General features: G+C 43.0%; 1 protein-coding gene across 2 annotated transcripts in view; it reads left to right on the top strand.

The window, feature by feature from the left end:
- The window catches only part of gulp1 (GULP PTB domain containing engulfment adaptor 1), a 370,296-nt gene that overhangs the window by 26,909 nt on the left and 321,383 nt on the right, over positions 1–22,004 (top strand). The gene's annotated exons all lie outside the window — the stretch shown is intronic.

Here is a 22,004-nt window from a genome sequence, read left to right as displayed (position 1 = left end):
AGTTTAATAGCCTGATGGCTGTGGTGAAGCAGCTATTCCTGAACCTGGATGCTGCAGTCTTCAGGATCCTGTACCTTCTACCTGAAGGTACCAGGGAGATGAGTGCGTGGCCAGGATGGTGTGGGTCCTTGATGATGCTGCCAGCCTTTTTGAGGCAGCGACTGCGATAGATCCCCTTGATGGTAGGGAAGTCAGAGCCGATGATGGACTGGGCAGTGTTTATTACGTTTTTTAGTCTTTTCCGCTCCTGGGCGCTCAAGTTGCCGAACCAAGCCACGATGCAACCAGTCAGCATGCTCTCTACTGTGCACCTGTAGAAGTTAGAGAGAGTCCTCCTTGACATAGCGACTCTCTGTAATCTTCTCGGGAAGTAGAGGCGCTGATGTGCTTTCTTTATAATTGCATCAGTGTTCTCGGACCAGGAGAGATCTTCAGAGATGTGCAAGCCCAGGAATTTGAAGCTCTTGACCTTCTCCACCATTGACCCGTTGATATAAACGGGACTGTGGGTCCCCATCCTACCCCTTCCAAAGTCCACAATCAGTTCCTTGGTTTTGTTGGTGTTGAGGGCCAGGTTATTGTGCTGGCACCATTTGGTCAATCGGCCGATCTCTCTTCTATAATCTGACTTGTCCCCATCAGTGATATGTCCCACAACAGTGGTGTCGTCAGGGAACTTGATGATGGAGTTCGCACTATGACCGGCTACGCAATCATGAGTATAGAGTGAGTACAGCAGGGGGTGAACACGCAACCTTGAGGTGCTCACGTGCTGATTGTTATCGAGGCTGACACATTTCCACCAATACGAACAGTCTGGTCTGTGAATGAGCGAGGATCCAATTGCAGAGGGATGCGCGGAGACCCAGTTCTGCGAGTTTGGTAACCAGCTTGGAGGGGATGATTGTATTAAATGCCGAGCTGTAATCAATGAATAACAGCCTGACATATGAGTTTTTGTTGTCCAAGTGGTCCAGAGCGGAGTGGAGAGCCTGCGAGATCACATCTACCATTGATCTGTTGTGGCAGTAAGCGAACTGCAGTGGGTCCAGGTTTTTGTCAAGGTAGGAGTTGATTTGCGCCATGATCAACCTCTCAAAGCACTTCATCACCACCGACGTTAGTGCAACTGGTCGATAGTCATTGAGGCACGTCACCTTGCTCTTCTTGGGCACCGGTATAATTGATGCCCTTTTAAAGCAGGTGGGAACCTCAGAAGTGAGCGGGTCAAAATGTCCGTAAAAACTCCAGCCAGTTTGTCCGCACAGGTTTTTAGAACACGTCCGGGTATACCATCAAGTCCAGGCAAAACGCATTGAGCTCGTCAGGGAGTGATGTTTCGCCGACATACAAGCTACCTCCTGATTTTGCCTTGTAGGAGGTGATTGCATTCAGGCCCCGCCACAGCTGCTGAACATCTGTCTCATCCTCCAGCTTGGAGCAGGTCCCCTTTGGCCTTTTTGATGGCCTTACCAAGGTTACATCTGGACTTCTTGTAGACCACTGTATCAACAGACATGAATGCCCGGTGTCTGGTCTTCAGAAGAGTGTGGATCTCAGAGTTCATCCAAGGCTTCTGATTGGGAAACACTCGGAAGGCTTTTGTAGGGATGCAGTCCTCCACACATTTCTTTATGAAGTCTGTAACGACTGTGGCATATTCGTTCAGGTCCGTTGTCGAGTCCCTGAACATTGCCCATTCTACAGACTTCAAACAGTCCTGGAGTTGTTCCTCTGGGCCCCCGGGTCTCTGGCATTATAAGGCAGTAACTCTCCCACTGTGACACCATGTCTCCCTAAACAGGGAATATGATTGAGGTATATAACATTGGGGGATATGGATAGGATAAACCAAGAATCTTTTCTTTTCCTTTCATTAATGAAACAAGAGCGCCTAGATTTACAGTAAGATGTTTAGAGGGATTTGAGGGACACCTTTTCACCCAAAAGGTGGAAGGTGCTGCCTTAGAGAATGGCTTACAGCATTTACAAATTGTCCAGCTGTACACATACTGCCTACACACTGATGGCTGCCGGTCAGGAGTGTTTAATTGTCAAATGTATTAACAACAGAACAAGTTAGATTCTTACTTGCAACTACATAACAAGCCTAAAACACAATGCAAATAAATAATATAAAATCAACAAAATATCAATAAATCACTTACCCCAATACTAGTGCAAACAAAAACTTGTAGTCAGTGCAACCAAAGACAGAACAGAATTCTTAGATTAGTGATATGTGTGTGCAGACTGGACACCGAAGGATGAGAAGCTGAACCCAAGAAGACGAAGCCAAGACGCCAAACGGACATGACATTGAAAAGCCACCGAACGGACGACGTCGAAACGCCAAGACCCTGAACGGACATGACGCATAACGGATATGACGTCTCGGGACGGGATCGGTCCGAGCCTTGTCAGTCATCGACAAAGGTCAGCGATTTGTCCAGATCCCCGCGTCCATCACATCACTGGCCAGGGGGGATGGGAGGGTGGGGGGGAGCTTGAGCTTGTGTTTGTAAAATGCTGGCAGGGACTCCAAGCTGCTGCGATTGCCACAGAGGTGATGGATGTGATGGATGCGGGGATCTGGACCAATTGCTGCCCTTTGTCAATGACTGACAAGGTGTCGGACCAATCCTGTCCCCGGAGACCTACAAGGTACAACAATTTAACTATTTTAAAATGTAACAACAATTCTTGCAGCAAATATAGATTTTTTTTTTTGTGTTTCATACCTATTTATCATTTCGGTTTCATGTTCGTTCGGCGTCATGTCCGTTTGGCATCACGGCTTTTCGATGTGATGTCCATTTGCATCTTGGCTTCGGCTTCTCGTCCCCTCCGGGCACCAGTGATGGGTAGTGTTCAAGAGTCTGATTGTTGTTGGGAAGAGGCTATTCTTGAACCTGGTGGTCTTGGTTTTCAGGATCCTATGTATAGGATCCTGAAAACACATCCTGATGGTAGAAGTGAAATGAGAGTGTGGTCAGGGAGGTGTGGGCCAAGTGCTGGTAGATGGGATTAATATGAACGAGTGCCCACTGGTTAGTGTGGTGTAGTGGCCAAAATGGACAGTATTAATGCTTTGATCCTTGCTGTGAAGTAATGAATATTTTTACATTCAAGTGTTCCCAACACTTCAATTAGGAAAACAAAATATTACAGATCCTTGAATCTTGAGCAAAAACAAAAAGACTGGAAGAACTCAAGGGGTCAGGCAGCATCTGTGGAGAGAATGGGCAGACAATGTTTTGGGGTCAAGCCGTGTATTCAGGCTGCAGTAGCCACGAGAAAGCCAGAAACGAGAGGTGGGGGTGGCAAAGCCTGACAAGTGATAGATGGAGCCGGCACATACAACAAATAGTCCTCCGTCAGTTTCGCCACCTCCAACGTGACCCCACCACTCGCCACATGTTCCCATTCCCCCCCCCCCCCCCCCCCCCCTGTCTGCCTTCCGCAAAGACTGCTCCCTCTTTAACTCCCTTGTCAATTCTTCCCTTCCCTCCCGCTCCACCCCTTCCCCAGGCACTTTCACTTGCAACTGCAAGAGATGCTACACTTGTCGCTTTACCTCTCCCCTCGACTCCATTCAAGGACCCAAGCAGTCGTTCCAGGTGCGACAGAGGTTCACCTGCAGCTCCTCCAACCTCGTCTATTGCATCCGCTGCTCTAGATGTCAGCTGATCTATATCGATGAGACCAAGCGCAGGCTTGGCGATCGTTTCGCTGAACACCTCCGCTCGGTCCGCATTAACCAACCTGACCTCCCGGTTGCTCAGCACTTCAACTCCCCCTCCCATTATGCATCCGACCTCTCTGTCCTGGGCCTCCTCCACAGCCAGAGTGAGCAACACCGGGAATTGGAGGAACAGCACCTCATATTCCGCTTGGGGAGTCTGCATCCTGGTGGCATGAACATTGAATTCTCCCAATTCTGTTAACCTTTGCTGTCTTCTCCCCTTCCTACCTCTCCCTGAGCCCCCGGGCTCCTCCTCCTCCTTTTTCCTTTCTTCTCCCCGCCTCCCCCCACCCCCTATTAGTCTGAAGAAGGGTTTTGGCCCGAAACGTTGCCTATCTCCTTCACTCCATAGATGCTGCTGCACCCGCTGAGTTTCTCCAGCTTTTTTGTGTAACAAGTGATAGATGGATACGGATCAGGGGTGTATGATTAATAGATGGGTGGAATAATTGACAAAGGCTAGAGGTGAAAAGGCAACAAAGTGTGTCAGAAAAAAGAGGAGTGAAATATAAAGCCAGAGGGAAGGGTATGAGAGGGAGGAGATGGGAGGGAAAGAAGGGGAATCAAAGGGAAAGATGGGACTCTAGAATGTGGATGAGCGTATGGCAAAGGAGAAAGGAGCAGGGTCACCTGAATGGTGGGAGAAGTGTGTGGGCAGCAGGGTTGTGGAGCAGGGGAGACAGATGGTGTAGAGAAAGGTTATTATCTGAAATTTGAGAATATATGTTTTAGCCCATTGGAATGTAGGGTACCCAAGTGGAATACGAGGTGCTGCTCTTCCATTTGGCATGTGGCCTCATTCTTGCAATGCAGAAGGCCACGAACAGAAAGAGCAGCATGGGGTGGGAGGGAGACTGAAAATGGTTTGCAACCAGGAACTCTACCAGGCCTTGGTGGACAGAGTGCAAGAGTTTGGACAAAGAGCTGCCTAATCCAAGCTTGGTCGTGTCAACGATAGCACCAAATGCAATGGACAAGATTGGATGAGATGCGTGCAAACCTCTGTTTTATCCTCTGTCTCAACTTCTGTTAGGAAACTGGCTGTGTGTTCATGTGGTTCCCTGCCTATCCTGTGGTAAAGTACTGTTCAACACGAACTTTAAACTGCTAACTCGCTATTATTTTCTGAAGAGAAGTCCTAACTGAGAAACAGAGTTATCTGGCAGCTGTGTTCAAATGGCTGAGTTTAAATGGCAGAAGACACATTAGTGAGCTTAAGGGGCTGTCCCACTGCGGCGACCTAATTGGCGAGTTTAGAAGAGTTTGCCCTCGACTCGTACTCGCAACATGGTCGACACGAGGTCCTAGGAGGTCTTTGTAACTCTTCTTCGAGAATAGTCCCACGTACTCGAGGCCTCAGCTAGATTGCGGTGTACTTTTCAACATGCTGAAAAATGCCCGCGAGTAAAAAAAGGTCGCCATGGAATAATTCGATATTTTTTTTACTCGTAGGTTTAGTCTAAGTAGGTCATAGTAGGTCGGCATGTTATTCGTAGGTAATTGAGGTAATCAAAGGTAATCAAAGATAGTCGCAGATAGTCTTCAACATAGTCGAAGGAGATCCAAGGAGGTCATCTTCACTCTCCACTATTTGGTGTCCAATTTTCCCGAAGCTAGTTGAATCTAGTCTTCAACATAGTCGAAGCTAGTCTTCTACATAGTCGAAGGAGGTCTTCAATATGACACTTTTTTGAACTCTTCTAAACTCGCCAATTAGGTTGCCGCAGTGGGACAGCCCCTTTAGTGGACCAACAAGGTTTCCAGTGCTAAGATTAATGTGTTACACCATGTGTTTCATTATGTTTCATCTTTAAATTATTTCAAGTTAATGAAATCTTTTTCAATAACTGAAAAGCACTGGAAATATAAATTGTTTAAGCATATTTTAAATAAGCTTTTACAATTACTTTACAGATGAGCACCTTTGTGGAAAAGGATGGATATGAGATATTTATGGAGTGCGTTTGAAAAATGTAGTCTTCAGGAAAGATGTATTGATATAAACTTTGGTGCAGTGCTACCAGAGAGTTTTCTGTCCTTGACAGCCATGCCATTAGTCATGTTGCCTCTCCGTGCAACATCGAAATCCCTGCCCTGATGCAACTAATAACATTCAACAAGTTTTTAAGTAGAAACTTGGATGGCACTGATAAATAGCACCATGCTTCAAGTTCATGAAAAAGAAACATGCTTGTCTTTCCCCTGGACAGGAACACAACCAAACTTAAGTACCTTTTACATTTTGTATTTTAACAGATTGTACTAATGCATGGCATCTGTGAGTAAAAGAAAACACAAAATCCTTTTTAAGATCTTCCTACAAAGAACGGTACAGCAGTTCCTTCAACCCACAGTGTCATACAGACATGATGCCAGGTTACACTAATCTCCTCTGCCCGCATGTGATTCGTATCTTTCCAATCCCTGCATATCCACATGTCCATCTAAAAGCCTCTTAAACATCATTATTGTACCTGCTTCCACCATCATCCCTTCCAACATGTCCCAGGCACCCATAACTGTCTGTGTATTTAAAAAAAAAACTTGCCTTGCACAATTGGTTTAAACTTTGTCCCACTGACCTTAAAGCTATGCCCTCTAGTCTTTAACATTTCCATCCTGCGGAAAATGATTCTGACTCTTCATCTATACCTTTTCCTCCGATCATTTTTATTTACTCAGCTTCTGCAGCTCTTGAGAGGAGAGGAGAGACTCTGCCTTTATAAAAAAAAAATAAAAAAAAATTAAGATGCTTAAAATTATTTTAAGTGGGTAATTTAAGGAGATAATACATATGTTTTCTGCATGTCCATTTACCCAGGATATGTTAAAGATTAGATCTGCTATAGAGGGAAATTAGGAAGTGAAAGTTTCTAACCATAGAACTGTTGTGGGGTCATGTATTAAAGTGAGCATATAAGAACAACATGAGAAAAATTATGGGGAAAAATGAAGGGTAATAGCAGGTGTAATTTGTACTTTAATATTTGAAACATTTTTTATAATCCACATTATGGTGATGGCCATGAAGTAATTAATAACAAAATACAGATTAATTTAAAACATTAGAAATCGCAGGTTGATACTTTGCATTTGAGTGTGCTACAAATTATAATACTATTGTGAAACATTTTACTACATTGAGGACTCAACATTACTGTTCTGTAAAACATAGAATCACCGAGTGCCTAGCGGTCTTGCTTTTCTGTTTATTTGTTTTATTTCTCCCATTGCCTGCTTTCCTACCTGCACTTCACCTTCGGTTTGTCTTTATCCAATTCCTCCTCATTTTATTTAATACATTTTTCACTCCCTCCCTCCCCACCACCTCTTAATAAATATCCCATCACCCACTCAACTAAAACATCCTGTTTGCCTCGATCTGGTCAAGTAATACATCATTTTGGCTGTTTTGGAAGATGAAAAAGGAGTAAAATTAGATGTGTGTTAAGAGTTCATTTAGCTCTAAAATACTACCCACTTACATAAGAGGTGCTTGAAACCAAGCATCACGTTAGTGTGCGTTATAATATCCCACCCAAAGAGCCCATCCAAAGTAATCAGATTGGGCAGATCATTACCTCAGTGTGTTGTTGTGGATTGGTGCCAGAGATCAATGTTCCAGTGTATGAAGGAACTGCAGATGTTGGTTTAAACCGAAGATAGACACAAAATGAAGATAGCCACACAATGCTGGAGTAACTCAGCGGATCAGGCAGCATCGCTTGAGAGAAGGGATGGGTGACGTTTTGGGTGAAGACCCTTCTTCAGACAATGTTCCAGTGTCAGTTTTCTTTAGTACCGTAAGGATTTCTTTTAAATGTTTATCTAAATATTGCTCTTTTTTTGCTCCTTCTCTGGCTATTCTGCATGAATATGGTCTTCAGTTAGTTGGAATGAAATAGTCTACAATATTTATTAAATACCTTTTGTTAAATTTAGGTGACAGTGGGGGTGGGTGGGGGGTTTGGTTGACTATTAATTACAGACATTCTTGTTCAAATTTGCGATCTGCTACAGCCACAGCGAGGACCTTGAAGCAACATAAGAACCACATTGCCAGTGGCTGCCAAAGGAATGATGGAAGTTAATATTGCTACATCTGCTTCCCTCCAGACGAGACCTGGTGATATTTGCGATAGATGATAGTTTGCTAGCCACTGATTACAAATGTGTGAAAGGAATTGGCCGAGTGTTCTGCATGAAGAAGATGGGCAAAGCCCTGTGCCAAGTGGTTTATGCACACTCCTTGAAGGTGAATGAGTGCATGAAAGCAGATTTTCCAATTCACAAAGCACTTCATTACTTAAGACTTATCAGGCAACATCTGTTACAACTGCAGCAGCAAACACAAAGCCGCACATTATCTGGCCAGCTGATGCCAGTGCTTTACTACAGTATTTACCCTGTTCGTGCTGCAGGCTGATGTGGTTTACCGTCTCACCACATGTGTATCCAATATCCCTTGATTTATTTTAAGGAGATGAACTGGTGACTGAATGAGGATGGAGATAGTTGTCTTCATCACCACTATAATACTGCTGTTATTAGATTAACTCAACCAGTCGCAGGTACAAGCCCCTCTGTCACGAGGAAAGGTTGAGGGATGAAAGAGGGCTATGCACAGTTGGTAAAACTGCTGCCTTACAGCATCAGAGACTTGGGTTCAATCCTGACCTCTGGTGCTGCTTGTGTGGTGTTTGCATGTTCTCCCTGTGACCATGTGGTCTCTTCGAGGTTTTCTCCCACATTCCAATGAAATGTTGGTTTTTAGGTTAAATAGTCTCTGTAATTGTCCCTAGTGTGTAGGAAGTGGGATGTAGAAGTAATGAGAATGGGTGATAAATGGTCATTGTGGATTTGCTGGCCTGAAGGGCTGTTTCCTTGCTTTCTCTTTCAATCAATTGATCAATCAACCTCCTGCAACCTGTAAATTTAAATAGGAACTCTGTGAGTGATGATTGATCATGAGGATAATCTTTTCAAATTTTTTTTTTAGACCTGCCTAAGCAAAAATATATTGACCAAATTTAGTCAGTCTTGCAGCATGGAAACTGGCCATTCTATCCGTGAGAACCCCCTGCAACCCATCTTGCAGTTCTTGGCCTGTGGCCATCAAACCCTTGCCAATTCAAGTGTTCAACTAGGCACTTGAAAGCTGTTATTGACAATGCTTCCTTTAGTGTCTTGTGCCGTGCATTTCAAGTACTTGCGGTGATGAGTGAAAAAGGTTTCCCTTCCGATCCCTGCAAATCTCTTACCCCTTGCTTTTATTCTAGACCCTGCAGTTTTATTCACCTTTAAGGGAAAAAGATTCCTGCAGTTTGCCTTAACTATACCTCTCATAAATACACATAGTCTCCTCTTAACATCATCCACTCCAGGGAAAGCAGACCTAATCTCTCATTACCAAGATGTTCCATCGCAAGCAACCCCTGGTGAATCTCCTCTGCACCCTTTATCAGCACTAACACATCCTGTGAATTGAAGAGTTGTGAATTTGTGGAATTCTCTGCCACAGAAGGCAGTGGAGGCCATTTCACTGGATATATTCAAGAGAGAGTCAGATATAGTTCTTAGAGCTAACGGAATCGAGGGATATGGGGAGAAAGCAGGAACGGGGTCTGATTTTGGATGATCAGCCATGATCATAGTGAATAGTGGTGTTGGCTTGACGGGCTGAATGGCCTACTCTTGCACCAATTTTCTATGTTTCTGTATTATTAAGACCACACGATATTCCAGTTATGGTCTAATGCCAATGTTTTATAAATATGAAGCATAACCTCCCTGCTCATGTATTTAATACTCCAACTAATGAAGGCCAATACCCCACATGCTGCCGTAACTGCATTTTCTATCTGCACTGCCACCTTCAAGGATTTTGGGACATGCAGGACAGGGCCCCTCTGTTCCTCAAAGCTCTCATGGCCCTTGTCATTCATGGCATATGTCCTAGCCTCATTAATGCTCCCAAACTTTTTTCAGCCCATTTCACCAACCTTTTGATATCATCCTGGAACCCAAGCCTACCCTTGATGGTGTCAACAGTAAATCCAAAGGTGTTATCAGCAACATGATTGTGCCGCCTCCACCATAACACACGTTTCACACAGCAAGGCACGGGCAATGATCTCTGCCCTTCTTGAAAAGGGGACCACGTTTGTCATTCTCCAATGATCTGGCACCTCATGGGTCAAGGGAAGATGTAAAAATCTCACCCAGAACGCCAGCAATCTCTTCTTTCATCTCACACAGCAGCCTGCGATAAATCTCATTCAGCCCTCTTGATGTATCCATTTTAAGCCACCATGATTGTAATTACCTTGTCTATTCATGGATACTCATGAAGGAATTTCACCTTCTATGCTGAGTTCTCTAATGACACCAAGGAAGTGGACCTTGAATACTGGTGAAAAATATTAGGACTTTGCTTCGATCTTCTGGCTCCATGCACAAATTGCCCCTGGTGTCCCGAATGTGCCCTTCACTTTTCCATGGTTATTCTTTTCCCCTAATATACGTCTAAATCACTTTTTGGATTTGCCTTAATTCCACCTGCCAGTGATATTTTCTGACCTCCTAATTTCCTTTTTAAACCCAATACATTCTCTATTTTATGTTAAAAACATGCAGTGCTTATTCGGATTCATTGCTACTGTTCCAGAATGTGTGATTGTTCTGAAAGAGAGTGGGAAGTGCTGTCTAGCCTGTGTACTGTCATTGAATAACTTGAAATGTGTGCAAGGTGCGGAATGTAGCTTTGAGACGACACCAAGTGTGTTAAGGTATTAAGGTTAAGTATCAGTTTTGATTTATCAGGGTTGTTGGCAAGTGAATTATGGGATTGCATTCTGCTGATTGATCAGTGCCCAAGGCTGGTATTGCAGTCAATAGGATACGACATTTGAAGATGCCTTCACTAATCTTAATCACAAACATTTGATTAATCATCTTCTGGGACTACCTTAGGTTCTCAAGGCTTGACACCTTGTTTAGACCTCCTACTCGCTTGTCAGCAAAATTCTCTGGCTCGTTACAGGCATAGCATGTAATGTCTGCTTCGTGTTTATGTTGCAAACTTCAGTGCTGCATCGGAAAAGCTTTGAGAACAAGCTCACTTGTGCTGTACCATCTTTCATGGTTTATCAGGTCTGCTTTGGTTGCAGAAAGTCTGTAGAAAACCTATAGCAAAAGTGCATCCTCTTCCTTGTAGGAGCAGGGTAGGTTTAAGTATGTAGATCGGTTTTAATTGTTGAAAGTGCCTCACAATATTGTTGCTCTGCAGGAACATTCAACTAAAACACTGGTGCAGAAATTACTAAATACAAGAATAATTAGTATGCTGCTCACTTGATAGTGAACGGGCGTAACACTCACTGTTCCCTTTTGTAGAGTCTGAAGAATGGTTTCGGCCCGAAACGTTGCCTATTTCCTTCACTCCAATAGATGCTGCCTGATCCGCTGAGTTTCTCCAGTATTTTTGTCTACCTCCCCTTTGTAGCTATTGCATTTCATTTCAGTGTTTGCTTTTATTTGTAACTAATTACCAAGGATCATGAAATGGAAGCATTGCTGAAAAGTAATAACATTGACTTCCATTTATCACAAATTTTGTGGTGAACAAGAAACTGAATTTGCTTCTGTAGGAAGGAACTGCAGATACTGGTTTATACTGAAGATAGACACAAAATGCTGGAGTAACTTAGCGGATCAGGCAGCAACGATGGAAAAATAGAATAGGTGACGTTTCGGGCCGAGACCTTCAGAAATTGCTTTATTGCTATGCTAGATACGTGCACATTTAAAAAATCAAAATGTAGTTTAAATAAGTAATGATTTTTCTTGGTAACTTAAGTATATCAACTGAAATTTTGATCTCCCAAAAGCTGCCTAATATCTTCACACAAAACTATGATATTGTAAATTGTATTCTGCTTGTATACTGCAGTTTTACCATAATCCATGTCTGTACTGAAAAGTCTTTGTTTCCCAGTACTTATAAAATAAACATCCTGCTGCTTAAATATTCTTGATATCATCTCTGTGAAGTTCTTTCTCAGCATTGTCATGGCTTAAGATGTGGAGGTTTCAAAGTCGAAGATGTTCTCCCTGAACCTCTCCAACAGAATCTCCCCTCGTGCTTTATTAAAATCTATCTCTGCAAACAAACCATTTTCGTCTTGATAGTTTCTGTCACTCAACGAGGTGGGTGGATGGGTGAGAAGAATCGCTTATTAGGTAGCTCAAAGGGCGAAGAAGCAGGCATGGTCAGGGTATAGTTGTGAAAAGAAAGGTGAGAGCCAGATGAGTGAGAGGTACAGTATGATTATGCAATGTTGAACAACGAATTGTCAAGCATCACCTTCTTTCCTCGAAACCCTACATCCAGATGCTATCTCACCCGGACAAAGATAAAGGTCGGGAAAATCATGTGGTGGAGATAATAAAAATAGTGACAATGAAAATGGGGGTGGCTAAGAATGCATTTCTAACTATTTCCCTGTAACATCATAAGTGACTTGTATAATGCCACAGAATGGCTAAATCAGTCCGAAGAAGGGTCTAGACCCCAAATGTTGCCCATTCCTTCTCTCCAGGGATGCTGCCTCACCCGCTGAGTTACTCCAGCATTTTGTGTCTGACACAGAATAGCTTATGTATTATATGGGGTTCAGTTTGTGGACTTTTTCTAAGGCAGAGAAAGGGATGGTGAGGAGACCAGAATCTGGGAAAGCATCTCGGATGGGGCTATGGAGTACAAAAATACATTCAAGGAAACCATGGGCAATGAGAATAAAGTGCAAAATGTTGCAGGTGAGTTCAAATTCAAGTTGCATTTTTTTGTCACATGCACCAATTGGTACAGTGAGATTTGAATTACCAGACAGCCATTCAAATAAAAGAACACAATAGGACTTAACATAAACATGGTGAGTGGGTAGTGTATTGATTTTTTAATTTTTTTTAATTTCCTGACAAAATTGTGTTTTTTTTTTTGAGTTGGCGCTGAGCATGTGATTCTTTTGAGAGAAATTATGTAAAACAGAATTAGTTTTCCCATTGCAATGGTGCAGATGAAAGAAAACGTCTTATATCTGTGGAAAATTTGGATGCCATTTGAAAGCAACACAGTCGTATCATGATTCATTGGGAGAGCATGCTGCAACATCCCATTTGCATGCCGTGGCCTTTATGGTTCTATTATCTGGAAACTGGCAGACCTCAGTGACATTCTGAGAATTGTAGTGATGTGTGCAGATGTTACGAGTTTTTTCTTAGACATTTTTCTTAGACATAAATGCGTTAGATTATTTGGGGTTTCATTCGGGCAAAATTATTCTGCATATTGGGTAATTAAAATATGATCAGTGCTGGATGGTTGTATGTAGCACCATTGGAAATATAAAGTAATGTATGGTCTGCCCTATAGGGATTATATTTAAGCAGATCCTTTTTTTCTGCCGATGTTTTTTTATAGTTTTATTATCATGTACCAAGGGTACAGTGAAATACTACCTATGCATGCAGATCAGCAAGACTATCAAAATAAGCACAATCCTCTGTGCAGAATGTACAGAACAGCCCACTGAGTATATATGTAAGAGTCTCCTTTTAGGTGCCATTTTAGTCCCAGCTGCAGATGGCTATAAAGGCCCGTTGCAGTCGCTGCCTCCATTCCGATTGTCCCACGAACCGTCGTCCCTCTCCTTGCACGGCCCACTTCAGCCCTTGTTCCCTGGGGGGGAAGGCACCACCCGCAGCCAGCCTTGTTGACATAGAAGGTAAGACCCCCCCCCCCCTCCCCCACTCAGTTCTTCTCACCAGGCCCTTTATCGAGCACCCGCCACAGTTCCCTCTTATCAATGTGAACAAATTGCAGAGACCTACAATGTTTGACAGACTCATCTTTAGGCATTGTTTGTCCATTTCCTTTCTCAGAGGCTGCCTGGGCTGCTGAGTTCCTCTTGCACGTTTTTGTTGTTGAATACTCCAGCACACACTTTGGTATCTCCTCTTTTTCTGACTTTGCTAAAGTCCTGTGACCTTCCAAGGAAATGGTGGTCTGTTTTGAAGCAGGAGTTGTCTTTATACAAAGTGAACGGAGCAGCTTCTGTACTTGACATTTCAGCTGCATTATTCACAGCCCTTACATTATTGAGCTTAAATGTCTTTCTAGTTAGATCTCATCATCAGTAGCTGTCTAATGTGATCTATCCAAAAGAAGAGATTAATGGAACTAGCCTAATGGATTCTGAATTTGTTAAGCTTTAATATTTCAAATTTCTGAAGCCAAATTGTTAATGAAATTAGGTGTTCAAAAGGGACCTAGTCCTTATGGCATTAACATTGAATTCTCCCAATTTGGCTAGCCCTTGCTGTCTCCTCCCCTTCCTTAACCCTCTAGCTGTCTCCTCCCACCCTCCCATCCGCCCGCCCTCGGGCTCCTCCTCCTCCTCCCCTTTTCCTTCTTTCTTTCCCCCCCCCCACCCCCCATCAGTCTGAAGAAGGGGTTCGGCCCGAAACGTCGCCTATTTCCTTCGCTCCATAGATGCTGCTGCACCCGCTGAGTTTCCCCAGCAATTTTGTGTACCTGTTAATGAAATTACTTTGTTTATTGTTGTAAATGCCACAACTGCAGTCCATATAGCAGTTACATATTAGTGTATTATTGAATCGTTAATATCATCATAGTGCCCAATGTTTTGTTTTGTACATGAAGAATGTTCTATATTTTAACAGATTCTGTATTTACATTTATTGACAGTTTCAGACCAACTACTCATTATTCTGTGCAAGGAGCTGCATTTATTAAAAGGCTGGTATGGAAATGAGAATCTAGCTCGAGTTTAATAAGAAGTTTGAAATGGGGGAATGTCTGGAATTATAGTTTGTGCATAAAATAAGTTATCTGAAGACTATGGCCAATGCAAGTAACCTGTAGCAGTAAGGTTTTATTTATAAAGAGAAAGGACCTTAGAAAAGGCCACTTCAGATTTCAATGATCTGATGTGGCCCTTTCTAAGTTCCTTTCTCTTTTTACATGGAGGAATGTCTGGTATTATAATTTGCGTTGAAGTCCTGGCCTCTAGCTTTTGCAAGAGGAGAGTAAATAAAGTTATGCTGAGAAATTCGATGGCTTAATTCTTCATTGATGGGCAACTGAAAATCATGATTTTAGTTTATTTGTAGGGTGAAATGGGAGAGTAGCTATTTGGGGGTCATCTTGGGGCACTGCTAATTTGACTTATGAGCCACCTTTGCAATGTGGATGTGATATCGTTCAAGTTCACATTTATTTGGCACTTGCACCAATTAAGTTACAGTTGTCATCTTGTACATATCTGACAAGGCCCTATAATATTGTTGGAGAATCACACAGTATTGGAATAGACCATACAGCTTCCCATGTCCATACCATTAAATAGCCATCAATACTAATTCCATATGCCAGCATTTGATCTGAGCCTTTTATGTCTTGCTGATTGAAGAGATCATATAAATAACTTGTTTTTAAATGTTGGAGTACCTGTCATCACCGCCATCTCAGACAGATTGTAACTGCCCTCTTGGTGAGTTTTTTTAAATCTCCTACACCCCCCTAAGCATCTCCCTCCTCACTTTAAAATTGTACCCACTATCTTTAGATGGCTCCTTTATGGTGGGGGAAAGGTTTCTCACAATCCAACCTTATAGCCCTTATAATTTTTGTATACCTTGATCAGGTCCCCTCTCTGCTTCGAGAAAAATAAGCCCGATCTATCCAAACTTTCCTCATAACTGAAAACACTCCAACCCACGCGACATCCTGGTGTATCTTCTCTGTATCCTCGCTATAGTGTGACAACCAGAACTGCACACGATACACAAGTTGTGGTGGGTTGTGCAGAATTTTAATCCAACTTGTTCTAGAAGTACCTGTCATTGGGCAACTGTTGAAATGACTTATTCTTCCCAGAGTACGGGGCTAGGGTGGCTGACAACCAAGAATACTTGTTAGCCTGTAGTTAACAAGAATACTTGTTCAGTCTAACATAGACATAAAATGCTGGAGTAACTTAGCGGGACAGTCAGCAACTCTGGAGAGAAGGAATGGGTGATGTTTCGGGTCGAGACCCTTCTTCAGACCTGTCATGGATGACATTCCCTATAATGTTGTTGTGGAGTCAAACTTCAGACCTGAAGAAGGGTCTCGTCCTGAAACGTCACCCATTCCTCTCTCCAGAGATGCTGTATGTCCCACTGAGTTACTCCAGCATTTTGTGTCTATCTTTGGTTTAAACCAGCATCTGCAGTTCCTTCCTACACATACTTGTCTAACCTGTTGTTTTCATATTATTTAGCCACCCCATTCGCGGCCTGATGCAACAGACTGTTTTCTGCTCCTACTTGCCATTCCCAGGCTGGCAAAAGGAGTACATAGTGGCCAGAACATTGTAAAAATTTGTAACTATGTATCACTTTATTAATGACATTTTAGCAGAATACCCAATTGCAATGGCATGCTGCATCTGCCTAGAATACCTTTTAAGATGCACTTACATTTTTAGATGTGTATGTATGTTAAAAGTTGAAAAAATGTTTCAGATAACCGACTAAGATGAATAAATAGCTTGAGGAATTATTGTTCAGCACATTGTGTGTATTGTAATTAAATCTCATTCAGTCATGAAATGGAGGCTATCAAATGTAAGCAGTGATGCCATATGGAAAATGGTGCACATTTTAATGTTGCTTGTGCAAGATACATGGCTGTATATTACGAAGCCTATTTGTACTGGACTGTGCTGATTTGGCATTTGTTACAAGAGATCCAGTTTTAACCTTGTCCACCTCTGGGAATCCAAAACATCTATCATCTTCCGTATCTTCTCTCAGCTTGACAGCCAGAAGGGGGGCTATGTGTGGATGCTGTTCATTGACTTCAGTTCAGCCTTCAATACGATAGTCCCCACCAGACTTGCTGAGAAGCTGCTGGAACTGGGGCTTATAACTCCCCTGTGTGCCTGGGTCCTAGACTTTCTCACCGCCAGGCCCCAGGTAGTCAAGATGGGAGGAAATACATCGAACACCCTCACCCTGAACACAGGATCGCCCCAGGGTTGCATCCTCAGCCCCCTACTGTACTCCCTGTACACACATGAATGTGTGGCCAGGTTCAGCTCCAACCCTATAATCAAGTTTGCTGATGACACTGTGGTGGTGGGCCTGTTCTCCGATAGCAATGAGAAGGCCTACCGGGAGGAGGTGGCTGAACTGGCACTCTGGTGTTAGGACAACAGCCTCCTCTTGAATGTCAAAAAAAACTAAGGAGCTGATTGTGGACTTTAGAAGGGCACAACATCCGAGGACATACACGCCACTGGAGATAAATGGGGCTACTGTGGATAGGGTGAGCTGCTTTAAATACCTGGGAGTCCACATCACAGAGGATTTGACATGGACATCACACGCTGCCGCACTGGTGAGTAAGGCAAGGCAGCGCCTTTACCACCTCAGGCAGCTGAGGAAATTCAGAGTCTCTCTGAGGATCCTCCAGTGCTTCTACTCAGCGGCTGTAGAAAGCATCTTGTCCGGCAACATCACAATCTGGTTTGGGAAATGCTCTGCCCAGGACAAGAAGGCTCTGCAGAGAGTAGTGCGTTTGACCGAACGCACTATGGGAACTACACTCGCCCACGTGCAGGACTACACCAGGACGTGCAGATCCAGAGCCAGCAACATAATGAAGGACCCCTACCACCCCAGCAATGGATTGTTCCAGCTGCTGCGGTCAGGCAAACGCCTCCGCTGCCATGCTGTGAAAATGGAGAGGATGAGACGGAGTTTCTTCCCACAGGCCATTACGACTGTAAACTCTTATCTCACCAGGGACTAATTTACTGTACCAATTTACTGTTGTGTTGTGTCTTTTTTAAATTGCTGTTTTTTTTCTAATATGTAAATACTGATTCTATTCTGTTCTGTAGTTTTTTGCACAATCTGCAGGCATTGCCACTTTCATTTCACTGCACATCTGTATGTGTATGTGACAAATAAACTTGACTTGGCTTGACTATAGATTTTTGATGCATTTGCTTGATGACCTTGTACTCTCACCTCTTCTGCCCCATACGTCTCTCACATCTGATTTCTGATCCTGTTCTTGCTTTATTTGTCTTAATCCATGTTATGTGACTGACTGCTTTTGTAAACACATCCCCTTGCTTTGGTCCAATTTAGTGATTTTCTCTTTCCCCTTCCCCACCCCCAAATTCCCATTTGATGGTCATATGTAAGACCTCCCCACAATATAATTAAATACTCCTGAATTACTGATTCTTAAAACTACTGGAGGTCACTTGAGATTTAGTTATTACATGTGTGCACAGGTAACGACTTAAACTATGAACAGGGGATACATCAATGACGCATGAGGCAATTTGTCTATTTTCTTAAAGTTGTCTTGAATTTAAAACCACCCTTAAATCCAAAGGATCATTGCACAATCTTTCATGTAATACTTAACCAAAAGATTGTTTGAAACCCCCAGAATATATTTGAACATCCAAGTCTTTTGTAAATAAGAGAAAGCTGTCGTCATCTCAGCATTCTGGTTGTCTTTCAGAAATGTAACTGTCAATTGTATATTTGACCAACAATTGCAGTCATTCTTTTAAGTTGGACTGTCATGGACCACCTTGCAGAATGCTGAGAGATGGGTTACATTATCACCTTGTGAAATAGCCAGTGTTCTTGCCCGAGGAGGCAGCCGCTCCAGACTTTTCCAAGCCACTGAGGAATGTTTCACCCGACGCCGATGTTCCATCTTCACGGCAAGAGGGCCCTGAAAATCATCGGACTGGCTGCATGGCCACAAATGGGCCCTGACCTCGTGTGTTTCACAGAGGAAGAAGACTTAACTTTCTGGTGCCTTTCCCCACAGTGGAAATGTTTTGATTCTGCTGTGGGGGGACGTTTGTGTTGAACTATAATGTGTTGTGTCCATTTTATTCTTTTTTTTTTAACCTTTTTCTATGGTTTGTAATGGAACTTATTATTTATTTATGTAAAGCACTTTGGGGTCAATGCGAGTTGACTTAAAACGTGCTATATAAATAAAACTTACTTACTTACTTACTGTTATTACCGTGCCACTGTAATTTCCTCAGTTTCACATGGTGGAAGACGATTTGATGTGAATCCATAACTACTTTATTTCACGGCAGCACTGCATACGGTGTTTGTGTAGACTCTCTTGGCTAAATCACTAACTTCCCCTTTCGCGTACCAATACAAAACAATGAATGAATTATGTTCGGCTGAGTTGCAGCTTCTGTGCCTACCATTGTCCTATTTGCTGTTTGTACCCATTGGGATCAAATACAGTGGACGTGAAGTGCTTTTGGATTGCTGACATGCAGTTTTAAACACATTGACCTTTATTGAATGGTGGGCAGGCACTAGGGGCTAGTTGGCCTCTCTTGCTTCTTTGTGCTATTTTTGCAGAATTAAGTGACATAATATTGACACTAACAACTCGGGATGTTCATTTCATTTAATGGGACCTTGCTTGGATTTTAACTTTAATCTGCCTTCTCCGCTCATGACTTGATTTGTTAGAATGTAGTCTTCCTAGATAAAGGCAATATTTTCAATTTGTGGTGGGTATGTGGAATAAACTGCTGGAGGAGGTAGTTGAGTTAATAATATTTAAGAGATATTTAAACAGATGCATGGACAGCAAAGGTTTAGAGGGATGTGGGCCAAAATCGGGCAAGTGGGACTAATGTGGGTGGGACATCTTGGTCGGCCATGGCAAATTGGTCCAATGGACCTGTTTCCGTGCTGTATTTCACTATGACTGTAAATTGGTAATCTAATCCAACCTCTGAAGTAACTGAATTCTCAAAACTTTTCACCCAAACGAAATTAAGATGCAAGCATCACATACTGAAGCTGTAGAAACCAGGAACTGCAGATGCTGGTTTATCAAGGAAAGACACAATGATGGAGTACCTTACTGGATCAGGCAGCATCCCTGGAGAATATGGAAAGGCAATGTTTCCAATCGGGTTGAAGAAGGGTCCTGATCCGAAATGTCATCTATCCATATTCTCTTGAGATGATAAGTGACCCACTGCATTACAACAGCATTGTGTCTTTCCAACAAAAGTTTATATCCTTAAGAATAAACAGTTTTAACGTCATTCACAATTATCAGGCATTTTAATGCATGTTAGATTACATTGTCCCATACACACGCTTACTCCTCCCAAGTCATGTTGTATTGTACTTGGTGAGGTAACATTAGAGCTTTCATACAGAATGAAAGTCGGTTTGTCCTAGAAGGTGAGGCCAGTCCTGAAAAATGTCTAAAACCTCACTCTCCGACTTAGAAACAGTAGTTCACCAACACAGATCTGCGTGTGGGATTGTAGCTGTTGGTGTGATGATAGGCGAAGTTCAGGATTAAAAGGTACACAAAAATGCTGGAGAAACTCAGCGGGTGCAGCAGCATCTATGGAGCGAAGGAAATGGGCAACGTTTCGGGCCGAAACCCTTCTTCAGACTGATGGGGGGGGGGGGTGGGGGGGGGGGAGAAGAGGCACCAACCGGCGGATAGGTTTCCTTGGAGGAGTGGGGTGAGTGGAGGGTGGTTCTACAAAAGACCGAAGGGGATTTTGTGAGATCCATATCACAGATTAGTCATGTGCAGGAAGGAACTGCAGATGCTGGTTTACATCGAAGATAAACACAAACTGATGAATTACTCCAGCATTTTGTGTCTATCTTTGCAGATGAATCATTGCAGGGCCAATCATATTTCCATGCAACATAGAATAACCTCTTTGTCAACATTCCAAAAAAGTAATGCAACAGAAATTATGCCACAATACCCAGCTGATGCCTCTTCTTCTTGCGTTTGAGGCAGCAGAAGTTATGCAACGCACTCCAGGCGCTGTATCCAGTTAGGCCTTCCGCATTCAGCTGCAGCAGGGCCATTCGGTTTGACATCCGTAGGTGCCCGCCTTAAAAAGGGCGCATGCTCCGGAATGGTGTCAAGCCGCGGCGACTAAGGTTGCATTAGGGCTTCAAGCTGCGGCAACTGTGGTCGCACTATTCCTGCTGCTGTTTCTGTTTGTTGTCATTCGCCTGACAGAGGTCAGTTGACAGGGCTCACCATGGGGTGGTCGGCAACATGAGCCCCAGCTGATGCTGAAATCATACTGGATTCTCTTTGGGAAGAGTCTGGTCAAATGTCTGAAGTGATATGAAATGTCTGCAAATTGTCATTATTCCATTTCATTCATTGCATTTGCATTTTCAATCACAGGCAAGACAGTTTTGGAATGTGGGCATGAGGGTGGTGGAGGGAATATTATTTTGTGATAAGATTTTCCAGGCACCATCTTTGCTTAAGGAATTAAAATTTCTGTGTGTATGTATGAATGTGTATACATTTTTCTCAGGCCACCCTCCTTAGTCATGGCTTACCATGGTTGTCTCCAGGGTTGGAAGACACCTGTGCATGAATTTGTTTAACATGGGGAGACTGGTGCACAGACAGATGCACCTTGACAGATCTGGGTCAGGATCCTGGCATGGAGTCCAAGACGACCAGAGACCCTTTTCTGCAGCAGCCTTCATCCACCTTCCCAGCCGTTGTGACGCTTCACTAAGGTCAGCCATCCTTCTCTGCCTGTTCCACCGTTGAGGTCTTGGTTGGATTGCTCTTTGTCAGAGTCCTCCCCCTCGACCTTATCGCCATGGATGGCCCTAACAGGAGCACAGCTCCAGACGGCATCGCTCTCAGGATCTCAGCACCACTCAAGCTTCTCCATCACGACAAGGTGACAATCCACTGAGATATATAAATATATATTCAATGAAAACCGCTGACAATAAGTTTTTTTTTTTCTGTGACATTTTAAAACCAATAATTTACCGGGAAATTAGTATTTGACGGGGACATTTTCTTCAGTTATACAAAATTACCATTGGGCATTTATTAAACTTAGTTGATTTGCAGTAATTGTAAACTGTCTGTCATTGGGATAATTTTGCTGTTAAAAAATAAAATGGCACGTTGTGTGTAAAATAAATACACGAGAAATGGGTATACTTTTTTAGCTTGAATTGTTTTATTATTTGGGCAATAATATCTGGTGAATTTAACAACCTCCAGATTGGCTGCATTAATTGTACAAGCGGGCAAAGTAGAGAAAGCTTTTAGTGATACATTTTTAATTCAAAGGTAAAATTAGAACGTGTTCAG

This window comes from Amblyraja radiata, chromosome 7 (assembly GCF_010909765.2).
Source record: "Amblyraja radiata isolate CabotCenter1 chromosome 7, sAmbRad1.1.pri, whole genome shotgun sequence".
Classification (NCBI taxonomy): domain Eukaryota; kingdom Metazoa; phylum Chordata; class Chondrichthyes; order Rajiformes; family Rajidae; genus Amblyraja; species Amblyraja radiata.
Note: the sequence above shows the minus strand (reverse complement) of the source record. Positions and strands in the feature narration are given on the sequence as shown.